Genomic DNA, 11,329 nt, shown 5'->3' with positions numbered 1-11,329 from the left:
ATTTTCTTTTTAATTTTTTTTCTAATTTTTTAAAACTTTTACCTTTTCCTCTTTTAATGATTTTTAACTAGTTTATCTTAACAACACCTTTCATAAAAAAAAAAAATCTTTTTTGAACCTTCATTATTATAGTTATATTTTATCCTTCATTGTATCTAATTTTATATTTTGTATATACATAGGGTTTTTTCTTCCAAAAAAATTTGAGGTACAACTTCTTCTAATAGATAAAAATATACCCTAAATCTAGCTCTGGGCTTGTTCTACTCTCCAGACAGAGCAAAACCTCTCCACTTTATTTTTCTTTATTCTCCCAATCAACTTTATCAACTCATATTTTAGAAATTAAACAAAATTTTTTTTCCTCTTTATTGGCATATTCTATCCCATCATTGTATTTACCTTTACATATGTTTTTCATTCTGTAAAATTTTGGGAGGCAGTTTCTTCTAAGAGACCAAAATACTCGCAAAATTAAGTGGGTGACCCTGTTATAGTCAGCAGTCTAATAATAAAATTTATAAGTCTTAGTGACGAAGAGAAGATCCTGAAAGCAGCCTGGGAAAAGAAGTCTGTAATACAATGGTAAAATATTAGATTGGCAGCAGACTTATCCACAGAGACCTGGCAGGCCAGAAAGAACTGGCATGATCTATTCAGAGCAGTAAATGAGAAAAACATGCAGCCAAGAATACTATATCAGCTAGGCTATCATTGAAAATAGAAGGAGAGATAAAAAGCTTCCACGACAAATAAAAACTGAAAGAATTTGCAAACACCAAACCAGCTCTACAGGAAATATTGAAAGAGGTCCTCTAAGCAAAGAGAGAGCCTAAAAGTAGTAGATCATAAAGGAACAGAGACAATATACACTAACAGTCACCTTACAGGCAATACAATGGCACTAAACTCATATTTCTCAATAGTTACCCTGAATGTTAATGGGCTAAATGCCCCAATCAAAAGACACAGGGTATCAGAATGGATAAAAAAACAAAACCCATCAATATGCTGCTTACAAGAAACTCATTTTAGACCCAAAGACACCTCCTGATCTAAGTGTAGGGGGTGCAAAACAATTTACCATGCTAATGAACATCAGAAGAAGGCTAGGATAGCAATCCTTATATCAGATCAATTAGACTATAAGCCAAAGACTATAACAGGAGATGAGGAAAGATATTATATCATATTCAAACGATCTGTCCAACAAGAAGATCTAACAATTTTAAATATCTATGTTCCTAACATGGGAACAGCCAACTATATAAACAAATTAATAACAAAATCAAAGTAACACATGGACAATAATACAATAATAGTAGGGAACATTAACACTCTCCTCACTGAAATGGACAGATCATCCAAGCAAAAGATCAACAAGGAAATAAAGACCTAAATGACACACTGGACCAGATGGACATCACAAATATATTCAGAACATTTCATCCCAAAGCAACAGAATACACATTCTTCTCTAGTGCACATGGAACATTCACCAGAATTTATCACATTCTGGGTCATAAATCAGGTCTCAACCAGTATCAAAAGATTGGGATCATTCCCTGCATATTTTCAGACCACAATGCTCTGAAGCTAGAACTCAATCACAAAAGGAAATTTGGAAAGAACCCAAATACATGGAGACTAAACAGCAACGTTCTAAAGAATGAGTGGGTCAACTAGGAAATTAAAGAAGAATTGAAAAAATTCATGGAAACAAATGATAATGAAAACACAATGGTTCAAAATCTGTGGGACACAGCAAGGGCGGTCCTGAGAGGAAAATATATAGCAGTACAAGCCTTTCTCAAGAGACAAGAAGGTCTCAAATACACATTCTAACCCTACACCTAAAGGAGCTAGAGAAAGAACAACAATAACAACAACAAAAAAGCCTAAACCCAGCAGGAGAAGAGAAATCATAAAGATCAGAGCAGAAATCAATGAAATAGAAACCAAAAAAAAAAAAAAAAAAATCACTGAAACTAGGAGCTGGTTCTTTGAAAGAATTAATAAGATTGATAAACCCCTGGCCAGACTTATCAAGAAGAAAAGAGAAAGAAGCCAAATAAATAAAATTGTGAATGAAAGAGGAGAGATCACAACCAACAACAAAGGTATACAAACAATTATAAGAACATATTATGAACAACTTTATGCTAACAAATTTGACAATCTGGAAGAAATGGATGCATTCCTAGATACATATAAACTACCACAACTGAACCAGGAAGAAATAGAAAACCTGAACAGACCTATAACCATTAAGGAGATTGAAACAGCCATCAAAAATCTCCAAACAAACAAAAGCCCAGTGCCAGATGGCTTCCCAGGAGAATTCTACCAAACATTTAAAGAAGAATTAATACCTATTCTCCTGAAACTGTTCCAAAAAATGGAAATGGAAGGAAAACTTCCAAACTCACTTTATGAGGCCACCATCACCTTGATCCCAAAACCAGACAAGGATCCCATCAAAAAAGAGAACTACGAACCAATATCCTTGACGAACACAGATGCGAAAATTCTCACCAAAATACTAGCCAACAGGATCCAACAGTACATTAAAAGGATTATTCACCTCGACCAAGTGGGATTTATTCCAGGGCTGCAAGGTTGGTTCAACATCAGCAAATCAATCAATGTGATACAACACATTAAAAAAAGAAAGAAAAAGAACCATGATACTCTCAATAGATGCTGAAAAAGCATTTGACAAAGTACAGCATCCCTTCCTGATCAAAATTCTTCAAAGTGTAGGGATAGAGGGAACATACCTCAATATCATTAAGTCATCTATGAAAAACTCACCACAAATATCCTTCTCATTGGAGAAACACTGAAAGCTTTTCCACTAAGGTCAGGAACACGGCAGGGATGTCCATTATCACCACTGCTATTCAAAATAGTACTAGAAGTCTTAGCCTCAGCAATCAGACAACAAAAAGAAATTAAAGGCATCCAAATGGTCAAAGAAGTCAAACTATCACTCTTTGCAGATGATATAATACTATATATGGAAAACCCAAAAGGCTCCACTCTAAAACTGCTAGAACTTATACAGGAATTCATTATAGTGTCAGGATATAAAATCAATGCACATAAATCAGTTTCATTTCTCTACACCAACAACAAGACAGAAGAAAGAGAAATTAAGGAGTTGATCCCATTTACAGTTGCACCCAAAACCATAGGATACCTAGGAATAAACCTAACCAAAGACGCAAAGAATCTATATTCAGAAAACTATAAAGTACTCATGAAAGAAATAAGGAAGACATAAAGAAATGGAAAAATGTTCCATGCCCCTGGATTAGAAGAATATTGTGAAAATGTCTATGCTACCTAAAGCAATCTACACATTTAATACAATCCCTATCAAAATCCCATCCATTTTTTTCAGAGAAATGGAACAAATAATCCTAAAATTTATATGGAACAAGAAAAGACCTCAAATAGCCAAAGGAATATTGAAAAAGAAAGCCAAAGTTGGTGGCATCACAATTCTGGACTTCAAGCTTTATTACAAAGCTGTCATCATCAAGACAGTATGGTACTGCCACAAAAACAAATAGATGAATGGAACAGAATTGAGAGCCCAGAAATAGACCCTCAACTCTATGGCCAATTAATCTTCAACAAAGCAGGAAAGAATGTCCAAAAGACAGCCTCTTCAACAAATGCTGTTGAGAAAATTGGACAGCCACATGCAGAAAAATAAAACTGGACTATTTCCTTACACCACACATGAAAATAGACTCAAAATGGATGAAGGACCTCAATGTGAGAAAGGAATCCATCAAAATCCTTGAGGAGAACACAGGCAGCAACCTCCTCGACCTCAGCCACAGCAAATTCTTCCTAGGAGCATCACCAAAGGCAAGGGAAGCAAAGGCAAAAATGAACTATTGGGACTTCATCAAGATCAAAAGCTTTTGCATAGCAAAGGAAACAGTCAACCAAACCAAACACAACTGACAGAATGGGAGGAGATATTCTCAAGTGACATATCAGATAAAGGGCTAGTATCCAAAATCTATAAAGAACATATCAAACTTGACACCCAAAGAAAAAATAAGAGAAATGGGCAGAAAACATGAACATGAACAGACATTTCTGCAAAGAAGACTTTGAGATAGCCAACAGACACATGAAAAGATGTTCAACATCACCTGGCATCAGGGAAGTAAGTCAGGAAATGACAGATGTTGGAGAGGATGAAGAAAAAGGGGAACCCTCCTTCAGTGTTGGTGGGAATGCAAGCTGGTGCAGCCGCTCTAGAAAACAGCATGGAGTTTCCTCAAAAAGTTGAAAATAGAGCTACCCTACAACCCAGTAAATCACATTACTGGGTATTTACCCTAAAGATACAAATGTAGTGATCTGAAGGGGCATATGCATCTGAATGTTTATAGCAGCAATGTCCACAATAGACAAACTATGGAAAGAACCTAAATGTCCATAAACAGATGAATGGATAAAGAAAGTGGTGTATATATATACATACAATGGAATACTAGGCAGTCATCCAAAGAAATGAAATCTTGCCATTTGCAATGATGTGGATGCAACTAGAGGGTATTATGCTGAGCAAAAGAAGTCAATCAGAGAAAGAAAATTATCATATGATCTCTCTGACATGAGGAATTTGAGAGGCAGAGTGTGGCATTTGGGGCAGGGAAGGAAAAAATGAAACAATTTTCATTGGGATTGGATTGGGAGGGAGACAAACCATAAGAGACTCTTAATCTTATGAAACAAACTGAGGTTTGCTGGGTGGAGGGTGGGTGTGGAAAGGGTGGTTGGGTTATGGACATTGGGGAGAGTATGTGACATGGTGGGTGCTCTGAAGTGTGTAAGCCTGATGATTCACAAATGTGTACCCCTGGGGCAAATAATATATTATATGTTAATAAAATAATTAATACTAAAAAATAAATTTAAAAAATAAAATTTTTATGAAATTGAATTTTTGTTATTATCATAAAAGAGACTTATGATTATAACATATTTTATATAAGCCTTATGATAACTACAAAAAAAAACCCACAGATGATAGTCAAAAAAAAGGAAAAAAAATAAAAACATATCATTAAAAAATCAGTAAAACAGAAGGGAAAACAGCAAAGAGGAAAAGAGGCCCAAAAGAACTACAAATAGAAAACAATTAACAAAATGGCAATAATAGATCCTTACCTATCAATAATAACTTAAATATAAATGGATTTTACTCTCTAATTAGAAGATATAAGGTGGCTGAAAGGAAAAGATATTAAAAGACCCAACTGTTTCTTATTCATTTCTATTAATAGGAAACTTAATTTAGATTTAATAGTACACAGGCTGAAAGCAAAGGGATAGAAAAAGATATGCCATGTAAATGGTAACCAAAAGAGAGCAAGGGTAGCTATAATTGTATCATACAAAATAGATGTTAAGTTACAAACTGTGTCAAGGCCCAAAGAATGATATTATATAATGATAACAGAGTCACTTCACCAGGAAGATATGAAAATTATAAATATATATATGTTCAACATCAGAGCATTTTTTTTAAAGATTTTATTTATTTATTTGACAGAGATCACAAGCAGGCAGAGAGGCAGGCAGAGAGGAGGAAGCAGGCTCCCTGCTCAGCAGAGAGCCCGATGTGGGGCGCGATCCCAGGATCCTGAGATCATGACCTGAGCTGAAGACAGAAGCTTAACCCACTGACCCACCCAGGCGCCCCAACATCAGAGCATTTAATTACATATAACAAACATGGACAGATATGTAGAAAGACACACATAGCCATATAATAACAGTAATACCCACCTTCAAAATGGATTGCACATCTAGATAGAAAATCAGTAAGGAAACAAAACTATAAGTAAATGGACCTAATAGACATAGATCATTCTACCTAAAAGCAACAGAATAGCGTCTTCTCAAGTGTCATGGAAGAATATCCAGGATAGATCACATATTAGGCTTCAAAACCAATTTAACATATTTAAGAAGACTGAAACCATAACCAGAAATCTTTTTAGACCACAGTGGAATAAAACTGGAAAACAGTGACAATAGAAAACTGAAAAATTCACAAATATATAGAAATTAAACAACATACTCTTTAACAAACACTGGATCAAATAGGAAACCAAAAAGGAAGTTTAAAAATATATTGAAACTAGTGAAAATGAAATTCAATTTGCCAAAACTAATGGCAAGCAGCAAAAGAAGGAAGATTATAGCTATAAATGTTTGCCTTAAAAAAGAAAAGCTCAAACAACCTAATTTTACACACCAAGGAACTAGAAAAGGGAGAGCAAACTAAGTTCAAATTTAGCAGAAGGAAGGAAATAATAAAGATTATAGAAATACTTGAATAGAGAATAGTGGAACTAGAGAAAAATCAGAGTCTGGGTTGGTTTCTGAAAAGATAAAATTTACAAAAACTTCACTAGATGAAAAGGGAGCAGACTCAAGATCAGAAGTGAAAGAAGATATTACAACTGATAACTACTGAAATAAAAAGGACAATATGATGAACAATTATTTCCCAACTAACTGGACAACCTCCAGGAAATCAGTAAATTCTAGAAAGATACAGCCTGGAAACACTGAATTACAAAGAAACAGAAAATTTGAATAGACCTCTAAATAATAAAGAGATTGAAGCTCTAACCAGACACCTAATAACAAAGAAAAGCCCAGGACCAGATGGCTTCACGGGTGAAATCTACCAAATGTTAAAGAATTAATGCCAAACCTTTTCAAACTCTTCTAAAACTGAAGAGGGAGAACACTTCCAAACTCATTTTATGAGCCCAGCATTACCCTGATAACAAAGCCAGATGAAGACACCACAAGAAAAGACAACTACAGTCCATTATTCCTGATGAACACAGATGCAAAAATCCTCAATAAAATACTAGAGGACAAATTCAGCAGCAGAGTAAAATAATCAGATACCATGACAAAGGAATATTTATCCTTAGGATGGAAGAATGGTATCACATGAAAACCAGTAAATGTGATATATCACATCAGCAAAATAAAAGATAGAAATCAAATGATCATCTCAATAGATGTAAAAATACAGACAAAATTCAACATCCTTTCATGAGAGACTATGGACTCTGAAAAACAATCTGAGGGGTTTGAAGTGGCAGGGGGGTGGGAGGTTGGGGTACCAGGTGGTGGGTATAATAGAGGGCACGGATTGCATGGAGCACTGGGTCTGGTGAAAAAATAATGAATACTGTTTTTCTGAAAATAAATAAATTGAAAAAATTTTAAAAAATTCTCAACAGGGATAGAAGGAAATCAACATAATGAAAACTATGTATGGCAAGCCCATAGTTAACATCATACTCAAGAGTAAAAAGTTGAAAGATTTTCCTCTAAGATCAGAAATAAGACAAAGACGCCACTCTTGCCACTTCTAATCAACACAGTCCTGAAGTTCTAATCAGAGCCATTAGGCAAGAAGATAAATAAAAGACATTTACATTAGAAAGGAAGAAATAAAATCATCTGTTTGCAGATGACATAATCTTATATGTAGAAAACCCTAAAGGCCACACAGGCGTGCACGCACTCACACACAATGTTGGAACCAATCAATAAATACAGTAAAGTTGCAGCATACAAAATAAGGATACAAAAATTTTTGTCTATACGCTAACAAAAAACTTTCTAAAAGGGAAATTAAGAAAACAACATCATCTAATATGATATCAAAAAGTATAAAATAGTTAGATGTGTACTTATGAAGGTAAGGAAGACTTGTATCCTGAAAACTGTAAAACACTGATGAAAGAAATTAAAGTCACCAACAAGTGAAAAGATATCCTGCATTGATGAATTGGTAGACTTGGTACTGTTAAAATGTCTATGGTACCCAAGCAACCTAGATTCAATGCAATTTTTAATGCAATTCTTATCAAAATCCCAATAGTGTGTCTAATAGAAATAGAAAATGCAATCCTAAAATTCATATGAAAACACAGAGGAATTCAAATATCCAAAACAATTGAGAAGGAAGAACGGAGCTGGAGGTGTCTCACTTCCTGATCTCAAGTTATTTTACAAAGCTATAGTATTAAAACAGTATGATACTGACATATACACAGATATGCAAATCAATGAAACAAAATAGGGGAGCCCAGAAATAAAATCCATATATATACAGTAAACTGGTCTTCAAAAGAATACACTGTGGGGAAAGGTTAGTCTCTTCAGCAGATGGTGCAGGGAAACCTGATATCCACATGCAAAAGAATGAAATAAAGACCTTTATTTTATACAACACACAAGAACCAACTCAGCATACAAAATAAGCATACAAAAATTTTTGTCTATATGCTAACAAAAAACTTTCTAAAAGGGAAATTAATAAAACATCATCTAATATGATATCAAAAAGTATAAAATAGTTAGATGTATACTTATGAAGGTAAGGGAGACTTGTACACTGAAAACTGTAAGACCTCAAACTGTACAACTCCTAGAAGAAAGTATTGGTCTCAGGAATGATTCCTTTGGTAAGACACCAAAGTCACAAGAACAAAAGCAAAAATAAATAAGCAGGACTATTTCAAACTAAAAAAATTCTTCCAAAAAAAAATCAATAAATGAAAAGGAAACCTATAGAATGGGGGAAACTGCAAATCATCTAATAAAGAGTTAGTTTCCAAAATATGTAAGAAACTCATACAACAAAATAGAAAATATATATGTATGCATATTAATACATAATAACTTGATATAAAAATGAGCTAGAATGTTGAATAGACATTTCTCCAAAGGAGACTTAAAAATGGCCAACAGGTATATGAAAAGGTGCTTAACATCATTAATCATCAGAGAAATGCAAATCAAAATCACAATGAGATATCATCTTACACCTGTTAGGATGACTCTTACAAAAACAAAACTGGGGTGCCTGGGTGGCTCAGTGTGTTAAGCCTCTGCCTTCGGATCAGGTCATGATCTCAGAGTCCTGGGATCGAGCCCCACATCAGGCTATCTGCTCAGCAGGGAGCCTGCTTCCCTGCCCCCGCCCCCGCTCTGCTTGCTGCTCTGCCTACTTGTGATCTCTCTCTCTCTTTCTCTGACAAATAAATAAATAAATAAAACTGACAAGTGTTAGGAATGTGGAGAAATTGGAACTCTTGTACAAAATTGGTGAGAATACAAAATGGTGCATTTATTATGGAAAACAGTATAAAGGTTCCTAAAAAAATTAAAAATAGCTAAAATATATTCTAGCAATCTTAATTCTAGATATTTATCCAGAAGAATTGAAATTAGAATCTTGAAGAGATATAAGCACTCCCATGTTCTTTACAGCACTATTCACAATAGCCAAGACGTGGAAACAGCCTTAACGTCCATCAACAAATGAATGGATAAAAATGTAGCGTACGCTTACAATGGAATATTATTCAGCCTTTAAAAAGGACGTCATGGGGATGGGGATGGGTTAAAAAGGTGAAGGGGATTAAGGAGTGTACCTGTCATGAAGAACACCAGGGGATGTATGGAACTCTCAAATCACTAAATGGTACACCTGACACTATAGAACACTGTATGCTAACTAAAAAGTTAAAATAAAAACTTGAAGGGCACCTGGGTGGCTCAGTTGGTTAAGCGTGCAAATCTTGATTTTGGCTCAGGTCATGGTCTCAGGGTCATGAAATAGGGCCCCAGGTCAGGCTCCGCACTCAGCCTGGAGTTTGCTTGGCATTCTCTCCTTTTGCCCACCCTGCCAATCAATCCATCAATCAGTCAATAAAATCTTTAAAATAAAAACTTTTAAAAAGAAAGAAACTATACCATATGAAACAACATGGATGAACCTGGAGGACATTATTCTAAATGAAATAAGCCAGCCAGAGAAGGACAATTTCTATATTATTTCACTTACTTGAAATACCTAAAATAGCTAAATTCAAAGAAGCAGAGATTACAATAGTGTTTGCTAGGGGGAAGTGTTTACTGGGGGAAGGAGAAAAGGGAAGTTGCTGTTAAAGTTTCACTCATACACAATGGTTATTTCTAAAGATCTTCTATAAAACATCATGCCTATAGTTAGCAATATTGTATTGTACATTTTTAAAAATTTAAGGGGGCGGATTTCATAATAGTACTTTTATCACAGTAAAGTTTTAAAAATTATGAACAGAGTAGATTTCATGTTAAGAGTCTTACACACACACACACACACACACACACACACACACACGGTTTAAGGATATTCTTAACTAAAGGCACTTTGGATTAGGAGATGGGGGTTTAAAGGATAAGGACAAAACTGTGTGACTGAATCAAAAAGTTCTAGGAAACAGTGACTGGGGGGGTAAGGATGGAAAATTTGAAGGGTGTGAAGAAAAGTCAGGATGGGAAGGTCAGGGTCAGATAGTAATGCAATTTCATGCCATGCTAATGCACTCTTCTCTCAGATAAGTGGAAAGTTTTGTGTGCTTTCATTATTTATGAAATGGAGTTAAATATATTACATAACACAGAATTATACATTTTATATACAGATATATGTATATATAAAAATAATATGTATAACAAGTATATAAAATAGTCAAAATTTAAAAAATATGGCTATGCCTCAGTCCCGTGGAGAGGGAAAGATTGTTTATTTTTCCTAAAGAAAAAATAAAATAACAACAGCAACAAAAACAAAGATGATAAAACTCTAGGAATAAATACTGAAGGCCATGAGAAAATATTTAAAAGTTTTAAAAAATTAATTTTCTTGTTGGTGATAATGAAAAATGATCTATATTCAGAAGACTTCAATTTGGGAGATAATGTAATTCAATTTGGATTTTGGAATGGCATCTCCCAAAGCAATGTGGAGGACGGTTTAGGTTGTCTCTAGTATTTGAAGGTTGGACTATCTGTTAAGTGATTTTTCACAAGGAATCTTCTTTAGAGAGCCATTGTTCTAGAAAGAAAACATTTAAAACAAGGGGTAGAAAATGCCATTTTAATGAAGTCGCATGTACTTAGGAATATAAGTCTGTAGGAGTGTTTACTAGAAGGGATTTTCAAAAATTCTAGCTCATAACCCACTGTATCCAATATCTTCTGTACACTGAAAAGGATGAAACTGGATATTATGTTACTATCTCTTCCCATATTCAGTGTGTAATTATTTAATCAATATTCCTTTGCGAAATAAGGTAGATATCCTTAGAATGTAGAAATGTTATTGTAGGTACATACTTTTTTTTCTGGTAAATTAAAATCCCTTTTAATTTTGGTCTCCATAATCCTTTGGAACTAAATGATGATGATTCAAAAGGAAGGTGTGAAACTG

This window comes from Mustela erminea, chromosome 9 (assembly GCF_009829155.1).
Source record: "Mustela erminea isolate mMusErm1 chromosome 9, mMusErm1.Pri, whole genome shotgun sequence".
NCBI lineage: Eukaryota > Metazoa > Chordata > Mammalia > Carnivora > Mustelidae > Mustela > Mustela erminea.
Note: the sequence above shows the minus strand (reverse complement) of the source record.